General features: G+C 42.3%; 1 pseudogene; it reads left to right on the top strand.

The window, feature by feature from the left end:
* The window catches only part of LOC124034567, a 33094-nt pseudogene that overhangs the window by 4483 nt on the left and 11925 nt on the right, over window positions 1–16686 (top strand).

A 16686-nucleotide genomic window follows, 5' to 3' on the forward strand; every position in this document is an offset into this window, starting at 1 on the left:
AGCACCTGGCCTAAACCTGGGTTGTGTTCATTAGGCACCAAGGGAAGATAACAGACTGAAACAAGGAGTGACTTCCTTAACCCGTCCAATGACAAATGCTTGTTTTTGTTATCCTGTTGCAAAACGTTTTGCTACAGGGGCGGCGGGGTAGCCTAGTGTTTAGAGCGTTGGACTAGTAACCGAAAGGTTGAAAGTTCAAATCCCCTAGCCGACAAGGTACAAATCTGTCGTTCTGCCCCTGAACAGGCAGTTAACCCACTGTTCCTAGGCCGTCATTGAAAATAAGAATTTGTTCTTCACTGACTTCAGCCATCGCACATCATAAGCAGTGCTTTTTTAATCACGATGTTCCTTCTGTTGATGAACGTACAGTTGAAGTCGGAAGTTGACATACTTAGGTTGGGGTCATTAACTCGTTTTTCTACCACTCCACAAATTTCTTGTTAACAAACTATAGTTTTGGCAAGTCGGTTAGGACATCTACTTTGCATGACACAAGTAATTTATCCAACAATTGTTTACAGACAGATTATTTCACGTATAATTCACTGTATCATAATTCCAGTGGGTCAGAAGTTTACATGCACTAAGTTGACTGTGCCTTTCAACAGCTTGTAAAATGATGTCATGGCTTTATAAGCTTCTGATAGGCTAATTGACAAAATTTGAGTCAATTGGAGGTGCGCCTGTGGATGTATTTCAAGGCCTACCTTCAAACTCAGTGCCTCTTTGCTTGACATCATGGGAAAATCAAAAGAAATCACCCAAGACCTCAGAATTTTTTTTGTAGACCTCCACAAGTCTGGTTCATCCTTGGGAGCAATTTCCAAACGCATGAAGGTAAGGGTGTTTATCTGTACAAACAATAGTACCCAAGTATAAACACCATGGGACCATGCAGCCATCATACCGCTCAGGTATGGCGACGCGCTCTGTCTCCTAGAGATGAACGTACTTTGGTGTGAAAAGTGCAAATCAATCCATGTGAAGATGCTGGTGGAAACAGGCACAAAAGTATCTATATCCACAGTAAAACGAGTCCTATATCGACATAACCTGAAAGGCCACTCGGCAAGAAAGAAGCCACTGCTCCAAAACCTCCATGGAAAAGCCAGACTACGGATTGCAACTGCACATGGACAATGACCCCAAGTATACTTCCAATTTTGTGGCAAAATGGCTTAAGGCCACAAAGTCAAGGTACTGGAGAGGCCATCACAAATCCCTGACCTCAATCCTATAGAACATTTGTGGGCAGAACTGAAAAAGCATGTGCGAGCAAGGCCTGAAAAAGCATGTGCGAATAAGGCCTGTAAACTAATTGAGTGTATGTAAACTTCTGACCCACAGGGAATGTGATGAAAAAAATAATCTACTATTATTCTGACATTTCACATTCTTTAAATAAAGTGTCGATCCTAACTGACCTAAGACTGGCATTTTTACTAGGATTAATGTCAGGAATTGTGACAAACTGAGGTTAAATGCATTTGTCTAAGGTGTAGATAAACCTCCGACTTCAACTGTATATAGTCTAGTAATATACAGAGATCATTGGCCTGCTAATTGTTGTGTGTCGGAGCTGTTGCTAACCACAACCCTCCCTCCAGCTGGACAGCAAAGCTGAGTCGGAGCTGAAGGCCTAACACGAGGAGGACTACGCCATGGACTCTGAGAGCTACTTGGAGGTGGGCCTTTCATCACATATGTATTGATACAAATAAATGGATAGAAGTTATATTTGCTTGATGAGGGACAGCCAGCCCTCTCTCCATTGTTGTGGGCTACCTGCCCTACCTTGATGCTACACTGTCAGTAGAGATGTGTAGTTTTGAAGCGGTGTGTGAGGAAAACTGAACCGGTGGGTTTCATGCTCTCTACAGAAACTGTCTGCCCTGAGTGCCAGCTTGGTGCGTGTGGTTGCCACCGCGGAGGAGGAGGAGAACCAGCTCGACCAGTTCCCTGCTGACGGGGTAAGGTGACACACTGAATAAACTGGCTACCAGGTGGTCAGGGGTGTGTTAGAACCAATGCGTCCCACGGTCACATTTCATTGTTTCCATTTAGAAATCACTTTCTTTGCTAAATCTTCAGGATGTATGTGAAGGAACTATTTGTAGCCTCCACTCATCTTGAATGGATAGTTATACAAAAGTCATCCTCTATTTGATGTTGATGTCCTTAAAAATGTTGCCGGTCAAATGTTCGGTCTACAGAGAAGGGTTCATTCCTGCCAATGTATTGTATACTAGGCATTTAAATGATTGCTCAAGAGCTGATTGGAAAAGCTCCACCAAGGATTCACCATATTATGGTGCATTTTCTTTGAAGATTTAGCTTGGTGTTTTTCAGTTTCCATCTACGCGGACTGTCACGTGTGTCTCTCTGGGCCATGGCTCCTGCGGACCTGCTCTAACCTGGAGCCTGGGTACTTTTCAGTTTAATTTACATAACAATGGCTACCTGTGAACCATGGTTTCTGTTCGAAATTTGTCACCGGACATTTGACCGGCAACATTTTTAATTTCCCGGACATTTGAGAAGTCTGCCGGACCCGTATGCATTGGGTGAGTAACCTGATTAGAGTGTCCACCCACGGTGCTCAGAATGACAATCTCATTTAGATTATGGTAATTCATATTTACACAACATGCAAGTTGAGGATGTAATGATGTGTGTTCTATAACTTCTGATGTGCACTTTGAAAACGTTAACAACTGTGCACATTTAATTTTCCTTAGGCAACAAGATGAGTAATGAACAGCAAAATCAATAGCCTATGTCAATCAACTCTCCCCCATTGTTCAAAAGTTGACCTATTATGTTGGTCAGCTTCCTTAGAAAGAAATAGCCTAATCTAAACCGACTCTGGGACATATGTTGGGAGATCGAGATGTGGACTCAAGTCTGACTTGAGTCACAACTTTGACTTGAGACTTGACTTAATGTCTGATGACTTAAAATTATCTGGCCAGGGTTTGCAATCTTTTGTCACTTGTTTTCTGGGTCTTCGTGGATTACGCTACACTCAGCAAGAGACAGTAGCTGCAGCATCGCCTTTGCACAAAAACAGCTGCAACAGATTGTCTAGTCAAACACACACTTGGCACTCTGGACCAGCAAACTTGTCAATCAACACAGGTCGGGTGTGCTAGCGAACAGATTGATTTGCTGTACAGCTATAGAATTGGGTGCAGCGCAAATGTCAAATTGTAGGGAGAGAGGCTTACCATGGTGTGTGTGTGTGTTTCCAAAAAAATGTTGATCACCAACCTTAACTGTTACTTTGCTAGCTCACAAGCAATGGGGCAACAATTACTAGCATAGGCCTATTGGTCTTTTGGTATGTAACAATTGCTTGACATTGATAACTTACTAATGAAGCTTGCATTTGGAATTTGTTGTTAAAATGAATTATTACTGTGGCGTAGACCCACCATGAGCGCTGCTCATCACCTATGCTCCCCAATGTGGAAATTGCGTTGTAGAACCAGTTTTGTAATTGCCAATTGGACAATTGTATGGTACTGGGGGCCAAGTGCTTGTATTATGTATGTCTACCGGTTTGAGCTCCTGTTAGACAGATTTGATTTGGTTTCTCAAGATGAGGGTGTACAGTAGGGCTGGGCGATAAATCAATATCAATAATTATTGAGAATTACTTCCCTCAATAACGATATAAAACATATTTAGATTAATTTTCTATAATGTCAATTTCACCTCTGACGTAGCAGTAACATGCAGAGAATTAACAATATGCACGTGGAGAGGTATACGCCCACTAAAAACCACTTAGCACCTCGAGTGATGGAGAAGCCACTATTAACCACAAAATGAGTGATGTAGGTGAAAACAGTGGCAGTGATAGCCATGGAGAAGGAGAAGCTTCCAACGAAGAAATTATTGATAAAAAGGGTTCACTTATTTGGTAGTGGTTTGACTTTTTGACGTCGGACAAAGAGCAGAGCAATATCCGGTGCAAATTGTGCCGTAGACAGGTGGCTATCAAATCTGGTAATACGACAACTTTTTCACCATCTGAAGCAAAATCACCCTTTTGAAGTTTGAGTTTGCGCCACGGTATTGCTAAAAGCCAATCTAGGCATCTTCGCCCGATGCAGTAAACACTGACCGCTTTTATTCCCTACGAGCCAACATCAAGCAGACAGACACTCACAAATGCTATTATGCATTGCTAAGGACATGCTACCAATTAGTACAGTCGAAAAGGAAGGTTTCAAGCGGCTTATCAACTATTAACCCCAGGTACGCGCTCCCCGGCCGCAAACATTTCTCACACCGCACTGCCTAAACATTACACCGAGTGTAGGGATAAAGTTGAGGAACAGCGCAAGACAGATTTTGCTACTACTACTGATCTGTGGTCTAGTTGCACGTCAGCCTTATATTAGCCTCACTATCCACTATATTGATAGAGTGGAATCTTCTAAATAAATGCCTCCAATCATCCCGACGATCACACGGGTGACGCTATAGCAGAGGGGCTCATTGACGCTCTTGCCTCCTGGGGACTCAGTCAAGACCGAAAAGTCTGCATTACAATGGATACTGCTTCACCACAACTGATTACTGATTTCTTGACTATTTTAATGTCTCAAGATAGACAAATGGTACAATTGCTGCTTATTTTCTCATTTTTCAAGCAAAGATATTAAGGGAGTATGCAAGCACACTTGTTCAGTTCACCTAGCTGAGTTCGGCTAGGCGCAAACTGAAGCACACGGAAGGCTTAAGACTGGGGAGCACACCTATGTTTTCAAGGGATGAGGTTTGTAAACAACATGAAGAAACCAATCCCATCCCACCAACTGCTTTCCCCATCTCCTTTCACCCCCCCACCCACCCACCCCTTGTCTCTTCAGGAAGACGTAGAGAACATGGAGGCCAGAGAGAAGGAGCAGAAAGAGCAGGATGCCCAGAATATACTTTTTGAGGGGCTCAAGTTCTTCCTGAACAGGGAAGTTCCCAGAGAGTCACTGGCTTTTATCCTGAGGTGATAACCAGCCCACCACCACACACACCCAATGATTTCTATAAACCCTGGATTGGTGATGCTATGTATTGGCCATTGAGAGGCTTTGAAGCCACCGGTAGGCCGTATTGGCACTCCCCGGTAGGAGCAGTCCTCCAGAGTGAGTGGAATTCTACAATACTTCAATTATTAATTTTTTCTTGTTGTCGTGGGACAGTAACATTGTTAATCTCAAAAAAATATACTATAAGGAGAATGTTATATATTTTAATGTTTAGCTCACATACTATAATGTAAAAGTATTCATTAAGATGTCTAATAGAATAAATGTGGCAAATTCAAATGTAGACATTAATAAATGCATTTCTATAGCTTAAAATAAATAGTTTACATTGATGGGGGGAGTGCCATGATGAATGCACAGTGGCTTCAACACAGTTTCCCCTATCAGTCATCTAGTGTGTATCTATAAATCATTGCACACACCCCAGCCAGTCTGGGCTGCTCAATAATGTTATTGCACCTTGTGAAGTAAAAGCAGGCCAAACGCAAGCTGAAGGCTTTAGGGACTGGTTCCATGCTATACCGCACCTCAAAGAAGAGCTTTGATGCAGAGCGAAGTGATCCATCGTTTATTTTTATTGATCTCTCTCTATCTGACAGGTGTTTTGGTGCCGAGGTGTCATGGGACAAGTCCCTCTGCATCGGTGGTACCTACGACGTGACTGATGAGACCATTACCCATCAGATTGTGGACAGGCCCGATATAGACAAGCAGTACATCAACAGGTGAACAGGCCCGCTGGATCTACCAATATTTGCAGTCGTTACAGCCGTTGCAAATGTCTTGCAATTCATAAAAAATATTGGAATGATCTTTAGGAAGAAACAAAACTGGATACAACCCAGATCCAGCGCCAGAACGAATCAGTTGGACGGGCATTTTCTTTCGGGGGTGTGTTTTTTTTCAAGGGACATTTTATGTGTGCACGCGTTTGTGCATTTTACTTTTTTTTTTTTTTTAATGAATGTAATAGTGGAGAACATAGGCAGCTTGTGTGTTTCAAGTTTGGGGGAGTTTACAATTTTTCCTACAATTTCTACTGATCTGCGTGCCAGTTGATACATTTTTATACGTATTTCATGGAACAGTTTAATTTCAATAATGTTTTCATTTCTCAAAATAATCTGCACGTGGTTAATCATAAATATCTGAATAAACATATTAAAGTTCAAATTCAACTATGGTGAGTGCACTAACCTCTGCCATGTGGACATTGATACACTGATCCAGAAATGAGTGTAGAACTCCGATGCAGCAGTAGACCTATCTTCCATCGTCAACTAGGTAAAATACATAGGCCTAAAGCCGACAAATTCAAACGGTAGAAAATATCTTGATTTCGCTCTGATGCTTTAACTGAGATTAATGAGTCTGTCGGCACGTGTCTTGGCCAATCTTTTATTTGGACGGTCAAGGAGGTACTGTAGGATGGGCTGCCCATAATGTCGGCCCTGATACAACCCAACCCCTCTTTCAAATCAACAAATGTATTTTCCAAGGCTACTTACAGACCCAAGGGACCAGAGGCTTTCTGTTTGCATTCTCTTTCAGCCCCCCCCCCCCCCCCCACAGAGATGGGCTCAGCTCATCCCCACAATGGCCCCTTTGAGAGGGCTCTTCCTGCTCTGGTCACTCAAAAGACCCCTGTTATCAAGGGAGTGGGTGGAGGGGTGGGGGGTTCAGAGTCATGCGTGACAGACCATGTCCTCTTCCTTTATGTCGCTTCATAGAGCTTAGCTGTACATAGGGTACATAATGCCTCTATTATGGGCCTGCTAACTCCTGCCCACATTCATTCATTTGGTTGTTGTGATTACATTCGACTGTAGTGTGATGTACATACAACACATCCACAACTTGCTAATGTGTAAATGGTCTCCAATCTTCATGGAACTTTGAAATGTTACATTCAAAGGTGGGTTGACTCTACTGACTGGGCATAAATATCCCAAAGGTGCAAACCACACCCATCTGGTACTCCAGAAAAGTATCTGAAAGAAGACAACTATTATTTGAACCAAGTTTGATATGTCTATGTAGAAACCTTGTCCGTAAAGGAGACTGGCTGGTGTGTAACTAACTGGTGGTCGTGTTCTGTTCCAGGTACTACATCCAGCCCCAGTGGGTGTTTGACTCGGTCAACGCCAAGATGCGCCTGCCCGTGGAGGACTACTTCCTGGGGGTGACGCTGCCGCCCCACTTGTCACCCTTTGTGGAGGAGAAGGACGGTGACTATGTGCCCCCGGAGAAGCTGAAGCTCATGGCCCTGCAGTGTGGCGAGAAGCACGGTAAGAGCTGAGCCTCTCCATGGCTTCACATGTTTATGTTGGGCCTGCATGATGAATGTTCACATTAGAGGTCGACCGATTATGATTTTTTTTTTTTCAATTTAAAGTTTTATTAAGTTTTTGTTTTTCAATCAACCAACAAAACACATTCCACATTCACAGATGTGACAGGCTTCAAAAAAACAAAAAGTCAAAAAAGAATAATACATTTGAAAAAATAAAAACACAACCTAAATTAATGACAAAGTCAAACAAAAGCACCCATTTTTCTTAATCTATATATTTTCCTTGGTACATATATATACCTACATACATACATGCACATATACATACACACACATACGCACACGTACTCAAAAACTAAATTAAAATAAAAACAAAACACTTGCAGCAGCACTATCAAGGTTCTTATCAGCTATTTCAAGCATTCGCTGAGACGATGGGCCAATAATTAGTTTTAGGTTTTACAGTACCTTACACAAAATGTATCTGCGCATTTCCCTAGTCACCCCGTTCACTCTGTCCAGTTTGAAATATAGTTGAATAGTGGGGACCAGAGTCTATCAAACTTGGGCTGTCTCTTGTGGAGGTCATAAGTGAGTTTTTCAAGAGGAAGAAAGTCAACAATCTGGTCAATCCACATTTTAAATGTAGGGGGGGTATTAGAGGCCCACAATAGAAGAATACATTTCTTAGCAAAGTATGTAATAGTCATAAGCTATTTTTCTCTGTCAGGATCAAGAACAAAGTCCTGCTGGGCATTAAGAAGATAGATACACGGAGTCATATCAAACTGTACCTCTAGTATTTTCTGTGCAGCAGTATGTACAGATTGCCAGAATCTGGCAATCTCCCTACAGCTCCAAAATACATGCATATAGGTTCCACATTCAGAGGTACATCTTTTACAGTTAGGAGACATATCTGTTTTCATTCTATGGAGTCTCAAAGAAGTATAATAAAATTTGTACAAAAATTTGTAATTAGATTATTTCATTTTTACACTGGTAGAGGAGCAGTATACCCTGTCGCAAACCTCCGCCCATAACTCATCACTAATAGTCAGACCAAGGTCCCTTTCCCAGATTATTTTTAAAGGAGTAAAGGAGGAGCTTCCTTTCTCAGAAAGGAGTCTATAGATGTAAGATATTTTGCCTTTAATGGATCGTGCTGTGACAAGAAGGGTTTCAACTTCGTTCAACTGAGTTCTAAACCACCTCTTGGAGGTAAATGAGGAAATTACATGTCTAATTTGAAGATATAAAAAAAAAGGGATCTTGGCACATCGAATTCACTGCAGAGCTCTTGAAAGGATTTCAGTGTAGTGGTTTTCTGATGAAATAGGTCTGAAAAGGTCCTGATTCCTAGAGTATGCCAAAGATTAAAGCTGGCATCCCTCAGGGCTTTTGGCGAGTGAGAACATATTTGGGAGGAAATGCCCAGGTATTTCTTACAGTCCCTCCACGCTAGTAGGGTGCTGTAAATCAATTTGTAAGTCGCTCTGGATAAGAGCGTCTGCTAAATGACTTAAATGTAAATGTAAATGTAAATCGCAAAGGTTTTGGCTATGTTGCCCACTTCACTAAAGTTATTAATGAATATAATTGAGCTTAAGGGCAATGAACCACAGGATTGGGCTTCCATCTTAATCCACGTTGACTCTTGTCTGTTTGTGATCCATGTTTTAGCATGTTGTGGATTTGGGCAGACCAGTAGTACAATTGAAGGGAGGGAAGGGCAAGACCACCTTTAGATTCAGGTTTTGAGAAAGTGGAAAACTTGATCCTAGGTTTTTTATTGCCCCATATAAATTTGGTGATGCTTTGGTTAGTTGTTTTGAAGAAGGAAACTGGGAGGTAGCATGGGAGCATCTGAAATAAGTAGTTCAGTCTAGGGAGGACGTTCATACGGATTACATTAATTCTTCCTACTAAGCTAATTGGGAGGGAGATTGTTCTTGATTCGATCCAGGAGTGGAAGATAATTTTCCTTAAGGCTATTCAGATTTGGTGTTATGAAGATCCCGAGGTATTGAAACCCCTGTGTTTTCCATTGGAAAGGACAAAGTGTCTTCATAGAGCTGGTGAGTGTAATATTGAGAGGGCAGACAGTGGATTTGTTAAAATTGATCTTATAACCTGAAAACTTGCCATACTGAGCAATTGTGTCTAAAATGAGAGGGAGGGATTTCTCAGGGTTGGATATGTAGAGCAAGACATCATCCGCGTAAAGCGAAATCTTGTGCTGCAGGCCACCTGCAGAAACACCCATAATACTTGGATTGCTCCTTATCAGCTCTGCCAGAGGCTCCGCCCCCAACAAGTAGAGCAGCGGGGACAGCGAGCACCCTTGTCTTGTGCCCCGTTCCAGAGGGAATCTGTCAGAGTTCAGTCCATTAGTAGTCACCATGGCATTTGGATGAGAGTATAGTGATTTGATCCATTTAATAAAATTTGGGCCCATATTGAACTTTTCTAAGACTGAAAACAGAAAGCTCCACTCCATCCTGTCAAACGCCTTCTCAGCATCCAGTGAAGCCAGCAGGACAGGGGTCTTCTGTGCGTTTACTTGATCAATAATATCAAAAAGACGGCGAATGTTATCAGAAGAGTATCTGTCTCTAATAAATCCAGTTTGGTCCGCTTTTATTATTTTGGGAAGAAGAGTGTTTAGACTTTTGGCGAGCAATTTGGTAATTATTTTATAGTCGAAATCCAACAAGCTTATGGGCCGGAAGGACGAGCAGGATAGGGGGTCCTTGTCCTTTTTTAGCAACACTGTAATGCGAGCTGTGTGCATTGAGTCTGGGAGAACTCCGTTTTTGCAAAAATCCTCCAGCATTGGCATGAAGATAGGGCTGAGCTGGGGCCAAAAAGCTTTGTAGAACTCTCTGGGGAATCCATCTGGGTCTGGGGACTTATTAGGTGGCATGGAGGTAATTGCCTCCAGGATCTCCTCAGGAGTGAAGGGGGAGTTGAGATCTTCCTGGTCGGTCTCTGATAGTTTAGGTAGCGAGATTCCCTCTAGGAAAGAGTGGAGTTCTGCCTCTGTGTGTTTTCTCAGAGGTATATAGTTTGCAATAAAAATCATGAAAAGTTAAATTGATCTTTTTTGGGTCATGTGTGACCTCGTCCTCTGCTGTTCGGATAGCCATGATTGTACGCTCTGACTGCTCCTTTTTTAATTGATAAGCAAGCAATCTACTGGGCCTATACTCATGGTATTTCTGTTTAGTAAAGAAAACTTTTTTTTATCTCCCGAGTGTAGTCCAAATTCAGTTTGGCTTTGGCTGCTTTAAGATGACTCCAGGAGGTGCTGTCTAGGGATTGTTTATGTATTTTTTTCACAGCATTCCAGCTCCCTCTCAAGATCTAGCCTGTGTGCTTCCATTGCTTTTTTTCTTAGAGGAAGCATATGCAATTAGATGACCTCTTAGTGTGGCTTTAGCAGCGTCCCACATTGTGGCCGGAGAAACAGGGGAATCTTTATTGTCTTGTGTGTAGTTGTCTATCCATGTAGTTACCAATGTATGGAACTCGTCATTTGATAGCATGGAGGTGTTGAATTTCCAGCTCTTTGACCTCGGGATGTTTTTGCAGAGGTCAAAGCGGAGGTGGACAAAGGCGTGATCTGAAAGTGCTATGGGTCCGATTGTACAAGTGGCTGAATTTATGAAACTCTTTGGGATAAAAATGTAATCTATACGGGAGTAGGTGTTATGGACATTAGAGTAGTGTGTATAGTCCATAGATGAGCTATTATTCTCTCTCCAGATATCTATCAGCCCCATCTCTTTAGTAAGAGAGTTCAACATCTTTGCAGATCTAGGATTTGTGGTGGGGACTTGAGATGATTTGTCTAGGGTTGGATTAAGGGTTCAATTAAAATATCCGGCCACCACGCCAAAGGAGACACAATGCTCATTGAACAGGGTTATAATTTTTGACATGAAGGCAGGAGTATCTGTGTTATGGGCGTATATGTTTAATATAGTAATTGGTTGACCATATAGTGACCCAGTTATCAAAATAAATAAATCTCCCCTCCGGATCAGATATGTTTTTGTCTATTATGAATGGAACATTTTTATGGATAAGTATGGCTGTGCCTCTACTGTTTGATTTGAAAGATGAGAAATACACCTGTCCCACCCAAGCTCTGCGGAGTTTGGCATGTTCAGCATCACAGAGGTGTGTCTCTTGAAATAGCGCAATGTCTGCTTTTTCCTTTTTTAGAGCACATAGTATCTTTTTTCGTTTTATTGCATGCCCTAGACCATGGCAGTTCCATGTCAATAGATTTAAGGTACTAGTCATCGTCATCGAGCAGTAATCGAACTTCAGTGCAAGTCATCGCTGGGTAAAAGTGGATAGTAATTACAGCTGCGTTCACATAAAAGGAAAATACATGGTGTACATAAAATAATAATCTCTGAACACCCCAGCCGAGTTCCCAAACAACTCGACACATCCCATTGGATCTATTACCCCCCCCGCTCAGTTTCAATTCTGTGTTCTGAATAAAACAAAAACCGGGAACAGTTAGCAACGCACGTCTCCCTCTCCCCACCAAAGAAATGCCTCATCCTCTCCACCCCGCATTGAGTAAATAACACAGTTGCCCTCGTCCAGACCTCAGTAAAAGAGGGGAGAAAAATAAAATCACTAGCCCAGCCTACATATACCTTCCCCAAGGGACATAGGGAACCCCAGGTAATAATAGCAACAACAAAAAAACAGGGAAATAAAAGTAGGCTGAAACATTAGTAGGCCTAGGTTAGGCTATACAGCCCATCCCTCTCAGTTAAAGGAAAATAAATATAAATTGGACGGCTATAATGACATTTAGGGGGTGGGTCTCTGGATATCGGCTATATGTCGTCTTACCTCCTTTAGTAATGGCATTAATCGCATTTGGTCATTGGTCTGTTTCTCATTGGCCAGGATTGTCTTTCAAAAAACGTTTTGCCTCTTCGGGAGTTTTGAAGTGTCGCAAGGCTCCTTGGTGAAGAATCCTGAGCTTTCGGCGTATTTCTTCACTTCGTCAAATTCTCTGCGCTTTCGGCGTATTCCAGCTGACAGGTCCTGGTGTAAAGTGAGTTTGGCGTTTCCCACTGTGATGGTGTTGTTTTTCGCCGCCTGTAGGACTCGTTCCTTGTCGGTGAATCTCAGAAAACGTATGGTGATTGGGCGCGGTGGTTGTCTGGCTGCTTGTGGGGGCCTCAGTGCTCGGTGAGCTCTCTCGAGTTCTATGGGCCTGTCGGTGGGCAGGTGGAGCCACTCGGGAAGTTTGTCTTGCAGGTAGCGGATCAGTGGCATGTTTCCCTCTTCTTTTTCGCCCAGATTGAATAGAACACAATTATTCCTTCGCCCCCTGTTTTCCAGGTCCTCTGTTTTCTCTTCCAGATGCTCAATTTTCTTTTTAGCATATGCTATTGTTTCCATGGCATCTGTCAATAAGTTTTCCATGGATAGGATTCGCCCCTCTGCCTCGTCCAGGCGCCCCGCGTTTATGGTTATCTTGTTGTTGATGTCAGGCAATGCGTTTTCTAGGATTGTCACCTTGCCCCCTATCGCACTGAGCTGAGAGTTAATGGCATCTAATTTGGTGTTTAGTTCTGTACGTTGGGATCTCAACTCAGAAAGGATGTCTTCGACAGAGTGCGAGGTTGGCATTCGTTGTGCCTCGTGGGGGAGCGGGTTCTCTTGCTCCTGGCTAATGGCGCTAGTTTTTTCTGAAGCTAGCTTCTTCTTGGAGGCTTTTTCCGTCGCTAATACTCGAGTCCGGGTAAAAATGTCACCTGTAGTGTCGCCTTTTGTAGCCGCCATGAATTTTTCTTACTAAAGCTAAATGAGTGTGAACTTGGAGTGGAGGTAAGATTAGGAATTGGAAACTACTTGTGCGGAGCTCTTAGTTCACGCGGCCATCTCGTTAAAGGGTCACGTGATCCCCCCCCGATTATGATTTTTTTAACACCGGTACCGATTGTTGGGAGCCCGGGGAAAAAAGCTGATACCGATTAATCTGCCGATTTTTTATTTTATTTATTTTGTTTAAAAAAAATTGTATATATATTTTTTTACGAATAAAAAAATGTATTTGTAATAATGACAATTACAACAATACTGAATGAACACCTATTTTAACCTCTTACACCTCCCCCCCTACTTTGTGCAATTTCTGCCTGAAGACATACCCAAATCTAACAGCCTGTAGCTCAGGCACAGAACCAAGGATATGCATATTCTTGGTACCATTTGAAAGAAAACACTCTGAAGTTTGTGTACATGTGAACTGAATGTAGGAGAATATAGCACAATGAAGAAAACCATACTTGTATCTTTAAAATGAACAAGATATAACAAACATTCAGATAGGATGATGGGGACAATTTCAGTGAGAAATACAAGAGGGCAACAGTACTTGTGCAAAGTTTCAGAATGATAACTTCCAAAATGAGTGTGCTACATGACATTTATCATGAAGTCATCCAGGTGTCCCACACAAGTAGCCCAAATCTGGCCAAATTGGTGAAGGTATACATTTTGAAACAAATAACTATACACAAAATACCAAAATGGTTATACCAAAATGGTTTTCTACCCCCCCCCCAAAAAAAAAAATTGAGGGGAAAAAATTATTATTGATTAAAAAATATACACTGCTCAAAAAAATAAAGGGAACACTAAAATAACACATCCTAGATCTGAATGAATGAAATATTCTTATTAAATACTTTTTTCTTTACATAGTTGAATGTGCTGACAACAAAATCACACAAAAATTATCAATGGAAATCAAATTTATCAACCCATGGAGGTCTGGATTTGGAGTCACACTCAAAATTAAAGTGGAAAACCACACTACAGGCTGATCCAACTTTGATGTAATGTCCTTAAAACAAGTCCAAATGAGGCTCGGTAGTGTGTGTGGCCTCCACGTGCCTGTATGACCTCCCTACAATGCTTGGGCATGCTCCTGATGAGGTGGAGGGATCTCCTCCCAGACCTGGACTAAAGCATCCGCCAACTCCTCGACAGTCTGTGGCGCAACGTGGCGTTGGTGAATGGAGGGAGACATGATGTCCCAGATGTGCTCAATTGCATTCAGGTCTGGGGAACGGGTGGGCCAGTCCATAGCATCAATGCCTTCCTCTTGCAGGAACTGCTGACACACTCCAGCCACATGAGGTCTAGCATTGTCTTGCATTAGGAGGAACCCAGGGCCAACCGCACCAGCATATGGTCTCACAAGGGGTCTGAGAATCTCATCTCGGTACCTAATGGCAGTCAGCCTACCTCTGGCGAGCACATGGAGGGCTCTGTGCGGCCCCTCAAAGAAAAGCCACCCCACACCATGACTGACCCACCGCCAAACCGGTCATGCTGGAGGATGTTGCAGGCAGCAGAATGTTCTCCACGGCGTCTCCACGGCGACTCTGTCACGTGCTCTGTGTGACCATGCTTTTATCTGTGAAGAGCACAGGGCGCCAGTGGCGAATTTGCCAATCTTGGTGTTCTCTGGCAAATGTCAAACATCCTGCACGGTGTTGGGCTGTAAGCACAACCCCCACGTGTGGACATCGGCCCTCATACCACCCTCATGGAGTCTGTTGCTGACCGTTTGAGCAGACACATGCACATTTGTGGCCTGCTGGAGGTCATTTTGCAGGGCTCTGGCAGTGCTCCTCCTTGCACAAATGCGGAGGTAGCGGTCCTGCTGCTGGGTTGTTGCCCTCCAACGGCCTCCTCCACGTCTCCTGATGTACTGGCCTGTCTCCTGGTAGCGCCTCCATGCTCTGGAAACTACACTGACAGACACAGCAAACCTTGAATATATTATTATATTATTATTACCTGCTAGATCTACTGTCTCTTTTATATTATGACATTTAAGCTAGATCTACTGTCTCATTTATATTATGACAGACCAGCTAGATCTACTGTCTCTTTTATATTATGACATTTCAGCTAGATCTACTGTCTCATTTATATTATGACAGACCAGCTAGATCTACTGTCTCATTTATATTATGACAGACCAGCTAGATCTACTGTCTCTTTTATATTATGACATTTAAGCTAGATCTACTGTCTCTTTTATATTATGACATTTCAGCTAGATCTACTGTCTTTATTATATTACAACAGACCAGCTGTATATACTGTCTCCATTTCACTTTGGCCATTGATGTGGTCCTGCCCTCTCCTCAACAGCCTCAAATAGGCTATTTCATGTGGGTAGGGGTGGGGCGGCAGACACATGCATCTCACATTTCATGACATTACATGTTTATATGTTGCTTCTAAAATTAAAATTAAATCACAAATATGTTATATTGTTCATTTAAAACAAGGGCATTAGCATGATAAGAACTTACCAGTCCAAAACGATGTCCTCTCCCGTTCAAAAAATATTCCTCCACAATTGCTAAATGAATCGTCCAACAACAATCTCTGTCTCACCTTCCCAATCAATTTATTCAAAAATTGTGTGTACATCTCTATATCTAGACTTAGATTTAGCTTTCCCTGACTTAGTCGCCATAATGATTGATATATAAACAGCTGAATTTCCGCGTTCACCAAACAATGCAGTGCGTAATATTTGTTTCTCCTTCCGGTATAAAACTTCAATAGCTAATGACTCACTTTATGCTGGAGCTTACTACATGGGTTGGTCTTGCAACACATAAACATGGCGAATTGCCGTTTAGCTCAGCTCAGCTAGATTTCAAGACGATCCGTGTTCATTGGGTTAAAAGACAGTCAATCAACGAAACAGCGGGCAAATCATTGGTGCACAATGATGTCATGACTTGTTGTCTTCAAATCGGTTTCTTTCAGTCAATACGTCCTGCGAAATGGCCCATCAGGTTTGATTGTGTTACAAACAAACCAGTTGATTGCAGTGAAACAAAACATGACTGGAGAAGTCACGTTCTGTGTGTGTTATTTACCTGGAATGTGTCGTCGAATGGAATGAGACGGAATTCACGACACAAGCGGTTCACAAAATATTTCGTGTTAGGCTATAAAAATGGATTTTATCAAACAAAATATTAATTGTGTAACAATGAGCCATGGAATTGCAAATAGACGAAGATCGTCAAAGGTAAACTATTTATTTGAATGCAGTTTGTGATTGTTACGCCTGTGCTGTGAATTAAAAAAATAAAATATGGGGCTCTATGCTCAGATAATCGCATCGTATTCTTTCGCAGTAAATCCTTTTTTAAATCTGACAACGCAGTTGGATTAGCAAGATTCTAGGCTTTCGATATATGTGAGACACTTGTAGCGATCACCGTATGTTGTGGAATTTCAGCCCGCTGGCGGGTT

This window comes from Oncorhynchus gorbuscha, linkage group LG04 (genome assembly GCF_021184085.1).
Source record: "Oncorhynchus gorbuscha isolate QuinsamMale2020 ecotype Even-year linkage group LG04, OgorEven_v1.0, whole genome shotgun sequence".
NCBI lineage: Eukaryota > Metazoa > Chordata > Actinopteri > Salmoniformes > Salmonidae > Oncorhynchus > Oncorhynchus gorbuscha.